Raw genomic sequence first — 15,293 nt, 5'->3', positions numbered from 1 at the left:
CTGAACAGTTAAATCAGCTTTCTCCACGGTGGTCTTAATGGTTTTGCTGGGGGCACAAGTCATCACACAGGACAGTGTTGAATCTTCAGCTGTCACGTGGAACAGCCTTAGCCTTCAACTCCCAGGCTCAGAAGGTCTGAGAGACTTTGCTGTGGATGAGGAACTTGAAAGACTGACCTACATGGGAAAGCCACAGAGGGACCGCCAATTCTCCAGTGTCCTGCTGGTCCACAGTTTGGTCAGTGTCCTGGTGATGGGTGAGGTAAAGGGCAGTTCTTCACTCAATGGCCAGCTTTGCCATATTTGAAGCAAGCTCCTGGTAGAGTTCGCTTGTGCCCCTTTATAATCTTTGGGAGGAGACCATAGGGCCACCACAAGGATCTGACAGTTCTGTCTAACATGGTAAGCACCCCCAACCATTTTAAATGCCATATTCAGATCTCTGAGGGGTTTGAGGGCCATCATCTAAGCTATACCTAATTTAAATATACCTGATTTTTTAAAAAGTTTGTTTTTATTTACTTGTTTCATGCTTAACCTTGATAACTATACAGAAGGCTAAAGATTGGCCCTGTAAATAAATCAGTTTGTACTTAACATGATTACAAGCATAGTTCTGAGAACATTAAAAGCATATGATTGTTTGGAGCTGGAAGGAAGGCTTAGCACTTCAGAGCACTGACTGCCCTTCCAGTGGTCCTGAGTTCAAATCCCAGCAACCACATGGTGGCTCATGGTCCCATGCCCTCTTCTGGTGTGTCTGAAGAGAGTAGCGGCGTACTCACATACATGAAATAAACAAATAAATCTAAAAAAAAAAAGTCATAATAATAAAATAAATAAATAAATGAAATAAAAAAATAAATCTAAAAAAATCATATCAAAAAGGATATGATTATTTATAAGGTGACTGAGCATCAACTTGCATATTTTAATTGTCTTTCAGTTTGCAACAAGTTAGTTACTTTAATAAGATTAGAATTTTACAGCTTTATCAATTTAAAATGTTAAGCCACAAATACAGACCAGACAGACTGGGGCCTCTGCTTTTCTTATCCTTTCTTAGTGCACCCATACAGAACATCACATCGTCTTCTATGAGTTAGTTTATCCAAATAGCTAAAGAAAAAGTTATCAAAGACAAAGCAGCTGGGCACGCAGCTTCAAGTCGGTTTGTTAGCGTGACTAGACCTTAGGAATTTATAAACCTATTTATCAGGCATCCCTTGTTTATTAAACATATGCTGTCTCTTATCTAAAATATTCTAGAATCCTGGTGTTGAGCATAGCAAAGACATGAGTGGTCAGACATACCTTCTGCTAACCTGAACAGATCTTCATAGCCTTGGGAATGTATAAAGCTTAATGAGGATGGCGATGAAGTCCTGTAATATGTTCTCTTCACAAAGATGGCTGCCAGCCAGCCATGTTCTCTTCGCAAAGATGGCTGCCAGCCACCTGGCTGCTGTTAACACCAAGGTGAGCCCATCGGATGGACAACACACACACACACACACACACACACACACACACACACACTTTTTATCTGTATTTTTCTAAACAAGAGTTGAATCCAAGACACCAAGCACATTGTAATGTTTAACTATCAACCCTTTTGTTACAAGTTTTATGCTAACTTTGTTATAGATTTTACGATTTTTTTAAAACCATATCCAACAAACTTATAAATCCTGAGGTACAGAAAGTTTACACAATATTCTTACAAACCCTGAGATAAAGTTTATACTTTACCAAAAGTTTTAAAGAGCTAAATAAAACCGAAAAGGAGAATGAGGTAGGCTGCCGTAACCCCTAGAAGGGAGCGTTTACTTTCTAGCTGTTGAAAGCACATGGCGCCTTCTCCTGAGCTCTTCGGCTCTCCTCCCCTTCTGCCTGTCTGACCTAAGATGGAGATTTTCAAGGAAACTTTTATTTTCTTTAATTAAAAAAAAATTCCAACGTAATATTTTTATTATTTAGAAATTTCACATCATGCACCCTGATCACACTTTCCTATCCTCCTGGGTTTCCCTCCCCCACCAGAAGAAAAGAAGGATAAGTAGTCCAATATTTGTTGCCTATATATTCACAGGAGCAGCGTGGCAGGATTTTCCCTGTCCAATAACATTAGGGCAGTGGGAGGCTTGTGATTGGACAGGAAAAAGGGAGGCGGAGCTAAGATTTGGGTGGGGGGACAGAGAGGGCTGGAGAGAGGAGGGAGGGAGAGAAGAATGGAGGCGGACTCGATGATTTCATGAGGTTAGAATAATTGGAATAAAGCTTTTATCATTATAAATTGGCTCTGAAATTATTGTATTGGCATCTTGTAAATGGTGTGTGATGCATAAATCTGACTGGTTAATTAAGCTTTAAGAGTCACGATTCTACCAGGTAATTAAGTGTTGAGATGGCTGAGCATGGGGTATGTGGGTGTTTCGTGGCAGCAAGATAAACCGGGGGGGGGGGGGAGGGAGATGGCCAGCAGAGGGACTACCGGACCACTGAGTGAGATGGCCCAGTTGATCATGCCAGGTTCATTCTTTTTAATACCGCAACAGAACAGTGTCAAACTCCCGGTGGTCAGCCCCTTAAAGAAAACTGAGTCCTTCCCCACCTGCACTACTGCCAGAAGTCATCAATTGTGGTTGAGATACACTTGTGCATCCATCCATATCACAATTTTTAAGTGTTCTCTCTGAATGTTACTTTTGAGGGATGGGGTGGGGAGGGGATAAGGGATAAGGAAGCCTTCTATGTCCCTCTTTCTCAACCATGAGTCTGCAGTCATCGATACCACAGCAAAAGTAGCTTCCTTGCCCTTTACAGTCAGTGGGATCATGGGCATCCACTCAGCCTCTGGTGGCAGCATGGGCTCTGGTGGTGTAGACACTGTGGACATTAACGTGACTCTCTGCCACAGCACGGGCCACAGACACCACCATAATCTTGGGCAGCAACATAGGCCAAGGACATCAGCATGGTCTCTGGGAAAACACAGGCCATGAACCCAATATGGTCCCCAATGGCAGCCTGGCCCGTGGACATCAGTGTGGCTTCGGGCAGTAGCCTGCACATCCACCTGGCCTTTGGTAGTAACGTAGACCATGGCCCCCAACATGGCCGTCATGTGAACAGCATGGTCCACAAACATCAGCATGGCTTCAGGATGCCCGGATTACAGCAACATGGCCTTCAGTGATTGTAGCCAGGATGCCCAGCTTACCCTCAGGATCTGGCTTGTCTTGGTGGCCACCAATCTCTGTCTTGTGTTGGTTGAATTCATTTTTATTGTCCCTTTCCCTTGTCTGTGTTTCTGTGTCCCATTAATTGTTTTTCCCCAGGCAAGCATGGAAAAATCAAACTTCATAATACTGTCACCAGGACTGCCTGCTCCATCTCTGTTGGCTCCTGGAGCCATTACTGCTATAAAAGGGAGGCCAGTGTGTCAGACTGCTTCTCCACTCCCTCCACCTAGATGCTAAGCCCTGTCTCCCAGCTCCTTCCTGGAGTGTGTTCTGTCTCTCTTGCCCATCCCTCTTCTTTGCTTTGGGCTGCCTCCTTGCCAGCCAGCTCTGTCTCTCGACTCCTCCTGGAGCTTCTTCTGTCTCTAGCCATGACAAACCGTTGGTTTCTCCTCTCCTCCCTCTCGGCCAGGGTATCCTGGCTACATGTATCAGCTTTGTCCATGGTTTCCCCCAATTTCCCAGAAAGACCAGGAACCTGAAACATAGGTTTATCTTATGGGCAGAGATATTGCATATAAATGCAGGTAGACTTCTTCAAAACCATTTAGGGGGCAAGTTGGTGAGGGGCAGTTGATTCCTAGGGAATGTCCTCTCCTGACCTTCCCTCTGACTGACAGCCCTTATCCTTGCCTAGGGTTGGGGAAGGGGGAATATTCCTTAGGATCTTGGTATGACCCCCAAGTGTTATAGGGTACCTGAAGAGAAACATTCTTAAGTGCCTGAATAAGTAAGTCATTTAGTGAGAGGAAATAGCAGGAAGCAGCCTTGACCTCCGTTTTGATCAAGTTTTTAAAGGCAAATCTGCAGTCGTGTTGTATGCAGAAAGGCAGCTCTGGACATCTGTAGTAAGCAAGTAATTACAGAAGCAGAGGTAGCAGTTGAGTGGCCAGTCTGTTCTCATAACCTTTAGGTCAGGGACACTGTATAGGAATATATGACTGGTCTAAATGACCAGAGATCAGTTTACCCAAGATAGTTTTATCAAGCATTCTTAAAATATTTACATGAGATGGCACAAATATAGTTCAGTAGTCCATTACAATATAATTCTTTCAAAATTTTTTTATTGTTTCTTTCTTTTTCTTTTTTTTATTCGATATATTCTTTATTTACATTTCAAATGATATCCCTTTCCTGGATCCCCCCTTCCCGAAAGTCCCATAAGCCTTCTTTCCTCCCCCTGTTCCCCAATCACCCCCTTCCCATTTCCCTATCTTGGTATTCCCCTACACTGCTGCACTGAGCCTTTCCAGGACCATGGGCCTTTCCTTTCTTCTTCTTGGGCATCATTTGATATGTGGATTGTTTCTTGAGTATTCCGAGCTTCTGGGCTAATATCCACTTACCAATGGGTGCATTCCATGTGTGTTCTTTTGTGATTGGGTCGCCACACTCAGGATGACATTCTCCAGTTCTACCCACTTGAATTTCATGAATTCATTGTTTTTAATAGCTGATTTCACCTCACACCAGTCAGAATGGCTAAGATCAAAAACTCGGGAGAAAACAGGTGCTGGCAAGGATATGGAGGGGTTACAAGCTGGTACAACCATTCTGGAAATCAGTCTGGTGGTTCCTCAGAAAACTGGGCATGATACTACCAGAGGATCCTGCTATACCCAGAGTATTATACCCAGAGGGTACCCCAGCAGGTAATAAGGACACATGCTCCACTATGTTCATAGCAGCCCTATTTATAATAGCCAGAATCTGGAAAGAACCCAGATGTCCTTCAACAGAGGAATGGATACAGAAAATGTGGTATATTTACACTATGGAATACTACTCTTTCAAAAATTTGAAACAGAGCTATCGTGTGACATAAAGATCCTACCATTGGAGATATTTCAGTATGTCAATGATACACCTGTTAAATATACCCAAGTGGGTAAGCAATGTTGTGTTGTTACTCCCAGAAGACATAAGTTATTAAATAAAAATCTCAGTGCCAGGAACTGGTCTAGGAATTTAGGGGTCAGAGAGGCCCAAACAATCCAGTCTACTGTCATCGTTCTTGGGTGCCCCCCCCCATAACTAGATGGTAAAAACCTATTGCTGAAAACACGGATTGCGAGATTAAAGAAATTTACCTTGAAATGACTGGGGAACTCTTGCTCTACTGACTAGCTTGTATTGTGCTAGCAAGGGCTTTGCAGGATGCTGGAGGAGAAAAGATATTACTAGCCTTTCCAGCACTGGACCCTGCATGCTACAGTACTGACTTGAGGTACTAATGATTGCCAGGGGAGAGTCCTTCTCCTTTGTGGGTGTGGACTGTAGGCTGCCCATACCCCAGGGGACGGCTGCATACCAATACCCACATGAGCAACAGGAAGCGGATTTAGTGCGCTCTAAAAACAAAAGCAGGGCATACACTGGGGAGAAAGATGTGTTGGACAGAGCCAGAAGGAGCTGGGTGCTGGGGTTGCAGAATGGACATTGTTAAGACTTATAGCACATAAGTATTAAATTCTTATATAAAAGAAATTATAAAAATGACAATTACTAATGCTTAAATGAAAAACAGGAAGCACTGGGGGAAAGTATTTATCTGACACCCACACTAACTGCTGCTGTACTCCTACTAACCATGATCTGGAATCACTAAAGTGTTCATCCCAAGATGGATACAGAAAGGGGGGGGGGGGGAGATAGCAGCCAGGCAGGCAGCAGACAGACAGACAGACAGAAAGAGAGCTGATAGAAAGATATACTAAAAACTAAGGGAATCCTGCTGTTTTCAATAATATGGAAGGATCTAAAGGGCATTATGTTAAGAAACAGAAAGATAATCACTACATGACCTCATTTTCAACTGGAAAAAAAATGAACTCATAAAAATAGAGTAAAACTGAATTTTGGAGAGTGTAGTGGCTATTCCTGGTTGTCAACTTGACTATATCTGGAATGAACTACAGTCTAGAATTGGAAGGCTCACCTATGATCCTAATTTGGAGGCTCAGAGATATAAGTTTCTGACCTGGATCTTGGCATGGAGACCTTGAAGCATAGTGGCTAAGACAAGGAGATCTCCGAGTTCAAGATCATTTGGGATTAAAGGCATGGATGCACACACCTTTAATCTGGGCCACACCCTCTGTTGGAGACCTACCGCCTGTAATCTGGGTTACACCCTCTGCTGGAGATATATAAGGACATTGGAAGAAGGAAGATTCTCACTCTTCCTTGCCTGCTTGCCTCATGGGACTGAAAAACTGCTAGATCTTTGGACTTCCATCCACAGCTGCTGCTGATCATTATTGGGGAGTTGGACTATAGACCGTAAGTCACTGACAAATTCCCTAACTATATAAAGACTATCCATACGTTCTGTGACTCTAGAGAACCCTAACTAATACAGAGAGTAAGCAATTTTGTCCAAAGGTCACAGAGCAGGAGCACTAGATAGGTTTCATTAGTCTCAGTGATTGCATCCAATAAAAATATCTGATATACTTGAAATCTGCTATAAGCATAGATTTTAAGTGTTTTCATCACAAAAAGGATATGCATTAATGCACATGTTAAAATATTAATAGCCCCATAGTTTGTGAATATACTAAAATACCATGTCGTGGTGCTGGAGAGGTGACGGCTCAATGGTTAAGCGCATACCCTGCTAGTGCAGGGGACCTGAGTTCAGCTCCCAGCACCCACTTCAGGCAGCCACTACCGCCTGTAGCTGCAGCTCCAGGAACTCTGAATCCCTCTTTTCTGGACTCTGAAGGAACATGCACTCACGCATGCATATACCCATATACAGACACATGTACATGTAATTAAAAATAAAAATAAAACAAATCTTAAAGAAAGTTTAATCTTTTAAAAATGTGTGTACATTATAAATACAATTTTGTGTCTAAGTTAAGAATAAAGAAAAAATCAAGGCCAAATTTCTACAAACATTTTCTTAAATATTATGCAGTCAGATTGCATTCAGAAAGTGCTCATCAAGTTCATTCATTCCTTCGACAAAGAATTAAAGCATGGAAACTTTGCTTGTTGCTGGATGTGAACTTAAGGAATAGCAAAGGAGCTCAAAGAGGCAGGTGTTCCCACTGGAGTGATCCTGACATTTTAATTGAGATTTATAGAAATATTTAGTTATGTGATGACGAGAGAAGTATCCTTTTCTTCCGTGCCCAATACTGCCCTCTTGTGGTAACATGGCTGTTTTGCAACCCACTGCATCAACAAACCACTGAATTGCAAGCACTGGGCTCCAGCTGAGCCATTTTAACTGAAATTGTTACTTACCTAAATGTATCATGGCCTCTGGAATCCCAGCATTTTATGTGAGAGTACACTGGGAAAAGAAAACCAAAGGAAGTCAGCCTTCAGTTGCTAAGGAACTCTCTCGTGTCCTCAGACTGCTTTAGGACGTAACCTCCTAACAGAGGCTGACAGGATGTTGCAACACAGTCCAAAGAACTTTAACTACAGATGCATATATATCCAAAAAAAAAACAAAACTTGTCCTATCAAGGAAAAAAAAAAAAAACAACAGGCTGGAGAGATGGCTCAGCAGTTAAGAGCACTGACTGCTCTTCCAGAGGTCCTGAGTTCAAATCCCAGCATCCACATGGTGGCTTACAACCATCTGTAATGGGATCCGATACCCTCTTCTGGTGTGTGTCTGAAGACAGCTACAGTGGACTCAGATAAATAAAATAAACAAATCTTTAAAAACAATAGTATTTATGTTTTGCAGAAATGGAACTTAGCTATTCCCATTGGACACTTAGAAAATCCCCACTATGGGCCAAGCTGTCTGTGGTGGTTTGAATAAGAATGGCTCCATAGGCTCATATATTCTAATGCTCAGGGAGCGGAACTATTTGAAAGGATTAGGGGGTGTGGCCTTGTTGGGGTGGGTGTGGCCTTGTTGGAGGAAGTGCATCACTGGGGGTGGGCTGATGCTGCCTGCAGATCTGGATGTAGGACTCTCAACTCCTTCTCCAGCACTATGTCTGCCTGCATGCCTTCCCGATTCTTACATACCATGACAATGGACTAGCCCTCTGACACCTTAAGCAAGCCCAAATTACTTTCTTTTCATAAGAGTGGCTGTGGCCGTGGTGTCTTTTCACAGCAATAGGACGTTGACTAAGACACTGTCACTCAGGGAAAAAGCAACAGCTCCAGCACCAAGTGGAAGGCCGTAGACCCAGTGACATTTTGTTCCAGCGATAAAACAAAAATGCAGATTGTTCTGAGTCGTGACATTGTGTTTTTTAGGTTTATTTTTCTTCCTGTGATACATGAGGGTTTTGTGAGGGGGCGCTAACAGGAGTTCTGAAACAATTGGTATAGTGGTGGTTGTCTTTATTTGATGGGTTATAAGCTCACTTTTTTTTTTTTTTAACTTTTGAATTGGAAGCAGAAACAATCCTTATATTTGTATCAGCCCAAAATTCCTGCATGGAAGTCCTAACCCTTAAGTTCCATAACTAGTTATCAGACTCAAGGGGATCGTAGTTAAAGGAGGTCATAAGGGTTGTTCTGTCCAGTATTGGTACACAAAAGGGACATCCTTGACACAGCAGGAGGAAAGGGTGTGGGCTGGGTCAAGAGGACTGAGAGAGCTCTCACCAGGACCTAAATGGGCGCTCCCTTGAGATGGGACTGTCCTGCCTCTGGAATTGTGAGGAACAGCCTGTCACTTGTAGAACTCAGTGTGTGTATTCTGTTTCCAGCCTGGGCTTGTCAGGCACAGGTTATAAAGCCAGGAAGTGCAAGTTATCACATACATGTGTGATGCAGGAAAGGCAGCGGTAGAGGAGGGCCAGTGAGACATGGAATATTCTGAAAACATTCCCATGCTCAGAGCAAAGTGGGATGCAGTGGGATCCTGTCTTCTCCTTTGTGCCTACTAACTCGAGGACTGGATGCCTAAACAAAGTGTTTCGCTCAAGGAACACCTTGCTTCTAACACTTTTTGGAGACTGAGTATTTTTTTTTTTTAACAGAAACATAAAGCTTTGTGGCAACCCCGAACCAAAAATGTTTATCAGCACCGTGCTCTTGAGACGTGTCTGTGTCCTGTGATGTGGGTAATTTTCACAGTATTTCAAATACTTTTAAATCCGAGTGACCTGGAGCTAAGGATCTTTTATATTACTATAGTAATGTGGGGTGTGGGGTGGGATGGTTAATGAACCTAGTTCTAACTGTGCTACTGAATGGCCAGTTTTCTACCGTCTTTCTCACTCTCCTCAGGACTATCTCCTGTGATGTATGAATATTGAAATTACATCAGGAACTCTACCATGGCTTCCTAAATGTTCAGTGAGAGAAGTCGGTTGCAAGACTTTCATCTTAAATCAAGAGCTAGAAAGGCTTTGGTCTAGTGAGGAAAGTGTGTCAGAACTCCAGACAGGCCAACAGCCAGGCTACTTGACCAAAAATGCCGTACTGAGAATACAAAGAAACGCTTCTTGAAGGAGATCTGAAGCACTACTCTAGTGATCAGATGAATGGTAGACAAACAGTCTCATTGCTGATGTACAGCCTCAGAGGCCAGGATGCCCTACTGTATCATACCATCCCCACCACGGTGGGCTGACCTCTGACCCTGCAGAAGAAGAAAACAGTTGGCAAGCTACAGCTTGGCTCATGAGGCTTAAGAAAAGAAAAAAAAAAAAAACACCTCTATAACATAAACATGCAAGTAAGGCTACGGACACTGCTTATGTTATCCGAAGCAAGCTGTCTAGACAGTTTAGCTAAGATAAATGATGAGCGCAGCCACACTGTAAGATTTTCGGATGGCATGGATGCCGCCAGGAGCTTCAGCACTAAGAGGTCAAGGCCAGGATTGGTAGATCCCGAGGACGGCTGACTTTGCTGGGATTAGAACACTTGGTCCTTGCAGAGCTGTGGCAGCGGTGAACAATACAATTATTGCATTGTTGTTGGTCTTGGTTTGGGCTCGATGGGGCGCTTGGGACAAAGTTTCGCTATGTAGCTCAGAATCCACTGTGCATAGACTAGGCTGGCCTTGGGGTGTCACCTGGCTCACCTCTGAGATCTGGGATTACAGGCTCGCACCCTACACGTAGATCGTTGCTGTTGTTTTCCTGCCGGCTAACATAGCATCTACTTTGCAAGCATCTAGACTCGTGTAATTTTTACTACCAAGACTTCGTTTGGTTTTTAACCCCATCCCTTTCCCTTTGCCCCCCTCACTCCCCGTTTCATCTCTTCTCACTTCCATGTCTTCTAAAAACACCAGGTTCTGCATCCTGATGACGGCTATTTCTTCCTAGGTCTGGCTTATTTAGTTTAACATGATTATCATCAGTTCCATCCATTTTCTTGCAAATGACACACTGTTCTTTTCGCGTATCTGCTATGTCTCTTCATCCACCCATCTGTCTGGAGGTATCTAGGCTAGTTCCCAGCTCCAATAAACAAGGGTGTATCTTGGGAACCTTAGACTCCTTCAGGAATACACTCAGGAGTGCTCTGCATCATATGCTGCTTTTGTTTTAGGGATTTTGTTGTTTTGAGAAATGTCCAGGGATTTCTACAGTGGCTTCACTATTCATTCTTATCAGCTAAATCCTTGACAGCATTTCTTTCCCTCTCCATGATGGCCATTGAAAGGGAATGCCAATGTCATCTTTACTTGCATTTCCCTAATGGCTAAGGTTTTTTTGTTGTTGTTGTTTTTTGTTTTTTGTTTTTTTTTTCCACATACTGAGCTATCTTGGTTTTGGTTTTATTGGTTTTTTTTTTAAGATTAATTGTATTTGTGTTCACTGTAGCTACTATGCTCAGACACATAAGAAGAGGGCATCAGATCCCATTACAGATGGTTGTGAGCCACCGTGTGGTTGCTGAGAATTAAACTCAGGACGCTTGGAAGAGCAAAGTGCTCTTAACCGCTGCGACATCTCTCCAGTCATATTGTGGAAGCACAGTCTCTCAGTAGGGCTTGAGCTTCATCAAATAGGTTAGGCAGTTTGTCTGGCCAAAACATCATCATGACACAATGACACACTTTTTTTTTTTTTGACTTGGTTACCAGGAATAAAACACAGGTCTTCATATTCAAATGGCAAACATTTTACCTCCCGAGCCATCTCCCCAACCCCCTTTACACATACTTTTTGTTCACTTGTACTCCAAGAATTATATATTCAGTGCATTTGCTATTTTATTGGACTATGGAGGGTTGGCATTTGTTGTTATATTTTTCATTTAGTCCTTCATTCTGTTTTGTGCAAGACCGTTTGTCAACTCTTGCAGTTTATCAGAGATAGTGGAGTCCTATTCAGAAAGCCCTTGCCTATGCAAGTCTTCCTTTCATATGTTCCTCCAGCAGTGTCAAAGCTTCACATTTTGAAGTCTTTGATCCATTGCGAGTTGACTTTTGTGTACGGTGGGAGGAAGAAATCTGGTTTCATTCTTCTGTGTATGGATATCCACTCTTCACAGTCATTTTTGTTGAGAAGGCTTTCTTTTCCCCAATATGTTTTTTTCTTGGATATTTTATGTGTTTACATTTCAAATGTTATCCCCTTTCCTGGTTTCCCCTCCAGAACCCCCTCTACCATCCCTCCTCCCCCTGCTTCTATGAGGATGCTCCTTCCCACCCCCACTCCTACCTCCTGGCCCTGGCGTTCGCCTACACTGGGGAATCGAGCCTTCACAGGACCAAGGGCCTCTCCTCTTATTGATGACAGACAAGGCCATCCTCTGTTGCATATTTGGCTGGAGCCATGGGTTCCTCCATCTATATTCTTTGGTTGGTGGTTTATTCCCTGGGAACTCTGGTTGGTTGATATTGTTGTTCTTCCTATGGGGTTACAAACGCCTTGAGCTCCTTCAGTCCTTTCTCTAACTCCTCCATTGGGGACACCGTGCTAAGTCCAATGATTGGCTGCAAGCATCTGCCTCTGTATTTGTCAGGCTATGGCAGAGCCTCTCAGGAGACAGCTATATCAGGCTCCTGTCAGCAAGCACTTCTTGGAATCCAAAATAGTATCTGGGTTTGGTGTCTGTATATGGGATGCATTTCCAGGTGGAGCAGTTTCTGGACGGCCTTTCCTTCAGTCTCTGCTCCACACTTTGTCCCTATATTTCCTTTAGACAGGAGCCCTTCAGGGTTAAGAATTTGGAGATGAGTGAGTGGCCCCATCCTCCAACTGGGGGCCTTGCCTAACCTCTGGATGTGGTCTCTACAGATTCTCCCTCCCTTTTGTTGGGCATTTCAGCTAATTTCATCCCTTTTGGGTCCTGGGAGCCTCTTGCTTTCCTGGCATCTGGGACTTGCTGGTGACTACCCCCAGCTCCCCATCCCCCAATTGCTATATTCAGAACACCAATGGCTTATGCTCTAAGATCAACAATCGACAAATGGGATCTCATAAAATTGCAAAGCTTCTGTAAGGCAAAGTTCAATAGGACAAAACAGCAACCAACAGATTGGAAAAAGATCTTTACTCATCCTACATCCAATAGAGGAGTAATATTCAATATATACAAAGAACTCAAGAAGTTAGACTCCGGAGAACCAAATAAAAAAAATGGGGTACAGAGCTAAACAAAGAATTCTCAACTGAGGAATAACAAATGGCTGAGAAGCACCTAAAGAAATGTTCAACATCCTTAGTCATCAGGGAAATGCAAATCAAAACAACCCTGAGATTTCACCTCACACCAGTCAGAATGGCTAAGATCAAAAACTCAGGTGACAGCAGATGCTGGTGAGGATGTGGAGAAAGAGGAACACTCCTCCATTGTTGGTGGGATTGCAAGATGGTGCAACCCAGTATTTGTTTCTATGTGGTACCATGCTGTTCATGTTACTAGGTGACATACATTGTGGCATTGAATATATGACTCTTCAGCACTTTTTAATTTTTGTAAGACTTTTCGCCTGTATGTGGCACCATATACCATATGTGAACGTGGTGCCAAGGGCCTAAAGAGTGTCAGACCCCATGGTATTGGGTTGTGAACTGTCGTGTGGATGTTGGGTAGGGACCTGGGTCTTCTGGAAAAGCAGCTGGTGCTCTTAACCACTGAGCTATCTCTCAAGCCCTCCAGCATTAGTCTTTTGTCTCAAAACTGCTCTGGTTATTTGGAGTTTAACAATAATGAAAAAAATAAACTTTTCAAACATAATGTGAACTGGGCGGTGGTGGCGCACGCCTTTAATCCCAGCACTCTGGGAGGCAGAGGCAGGTGGATTTCTGAGTTAGAGGCCAGCCTGGTCTACAGAGTGAGCTCCAAGACAGCTACACAGAGAAACCCTGCCTCGAAAAACAAACAAACAAACAAACAAACACCAAACAAAAAAAAACAAAACAAAACAAAAGAAAACCCATTCTGATGGGTGCCAAGGTGTAATCACCATGAGTACTGGGTCAAAAGGTCTCATTGCTATAGAACAGTCCAGATGACTCACCACAAACTGACTTCCCTAATTCAGATGCTGTCAGGAAAAAGTGTTATGGGAAAAGCAAGCTAATGATCAGATTGGGTTTTTGCTTTCTGTTGGTTTTTTCAAAGTCTTGCTTTGTCCTCTGGCTCTTGGAACTCTATTCACCAGGCTGACCTGGAGCTCAGAGATCTGCCTCTCAAGTGCTGAGATTAAAGGTATGTACCACCACTCTGGCCATAGATGGTTTTAATTACACTAATGGGGTAAATTTCCCTAGAAAGAGGTATTTACGGTAAAGTTAAAGGTCAAATGTTTGCTCCTCAGCTACTAGGACCAGTCACTTCTCACATTTCATTGTATCGATGACATGTTTTTAATCACAAGTCAATACTCAAATTCAGTTTCACATGTGTATGTATTTTGCACTAAGTATGCAAGTCTGAGTTCCCCTCCCTTTAGCAGGCTTCACATAGGCCTTGAAATGACCATTTTAGGGCTGAAGAGATGCTCAGGAGTTACAGGTATGTACCGCTGCTTTAGTTTAATTCCTAGCTCTTGTGGCTGGTCTGCTGCCTGGAATGCCAGCTCCAGATCACTCCCAGAAGCCCGACTGTACTCAAGTGCAGACATCCACTGAGACATTCAGACATATACATAATTAAAAATAACTTACATTTTTTAAAAAAAATTACTATTTTAGTAGGCATTTCTCTATCTTCCAAGCAATCTAACTGTAAATATTTTAAGATTTCTAATCTACCAGGAATTAGAAAATGCCTTGGGTTTTGACTGGTTTTCTTCATGAAATGAATCCTTCAAAAGTATCTCTGATTTTGTAGAAGCTGTTTATTTTTTTAAGATAAGGAGTTGCAGGGCTGGAAAGATCTCTGAGCAGTTAAGAGCACACACTGATCTTACAGCAGATCAGTTTGAGTCCCAGCACCCACACTACAGAGCTCAATCACAGGTAGCATCAGCTACAGGAAGGTAGTATGCCTCTGACATTAGCAGGGACCTGCACTCATGTATGCACTGGAAAACAAATGAAGGCATATGCGCGCGCGCACGCACACTTCAAAATTAAATCTTAATTTCTTTAATAAGGAGTTGCTTTAAAAATACAGATTCAGTAGAGGCCATCAAAGCAGGATCATAGCCAGACAGATCTACAGAAATCAGAAAAATATTAAATTGCAATCATCAGACATAACCAGTGATGTAACCACACTTAAAGATACAGACGTCCGTGGAGAACCAACTGGCGATGTTCTAGGACCTGTTTCCCCTTCATTCCTTAGCTGGGTGCACAGTAAGCACAGAGCCTCAGACTAAAACAGATCCAAGTACGAAGTCTACTTCTAATGTGATTGTGCTGCTTGGTCTCTCTGGTTCAGCTTCCACTTTCTTTCTTGTTTTTAAGGATGTATGTATTATATGTGAGTACACTGTGGCTCTCTCCAGACACACCAGAAGAGGGCATCAGATCCCATTACAGATGGTTGTGAGCCACCATGTGGTTGCTGGGAATTAAACTCAGGACCTCTAGAGGAGCAGTCAGTGCTCCTAACCACTGAGCCATCTCTCCAGCCCCTCAGCTTCTATTTCTTGCTAACAATAGCAATAACTCTATGTTGTAAAAAGTGAGTACTCATGGT

Source organism: Apodemus sylvaticus, chromosome 7, assembly GCF_947179515.1.
Source record: "Apodemus sylvaticus chromosome 7, mApoSyl1.1, whole genome shotgun sequence".
Classification (NCBI taxonomy): Eukaryota; Metazoa; Chordata; class Mammalia; order Rodentia; family Muridae; genus Apodemus; species Apodemus sylvaticus.
The sequence above is the reverse complement of the archived record's forward strand: the minus strand, read 5'-3'. Positions refer to the sequence as shown.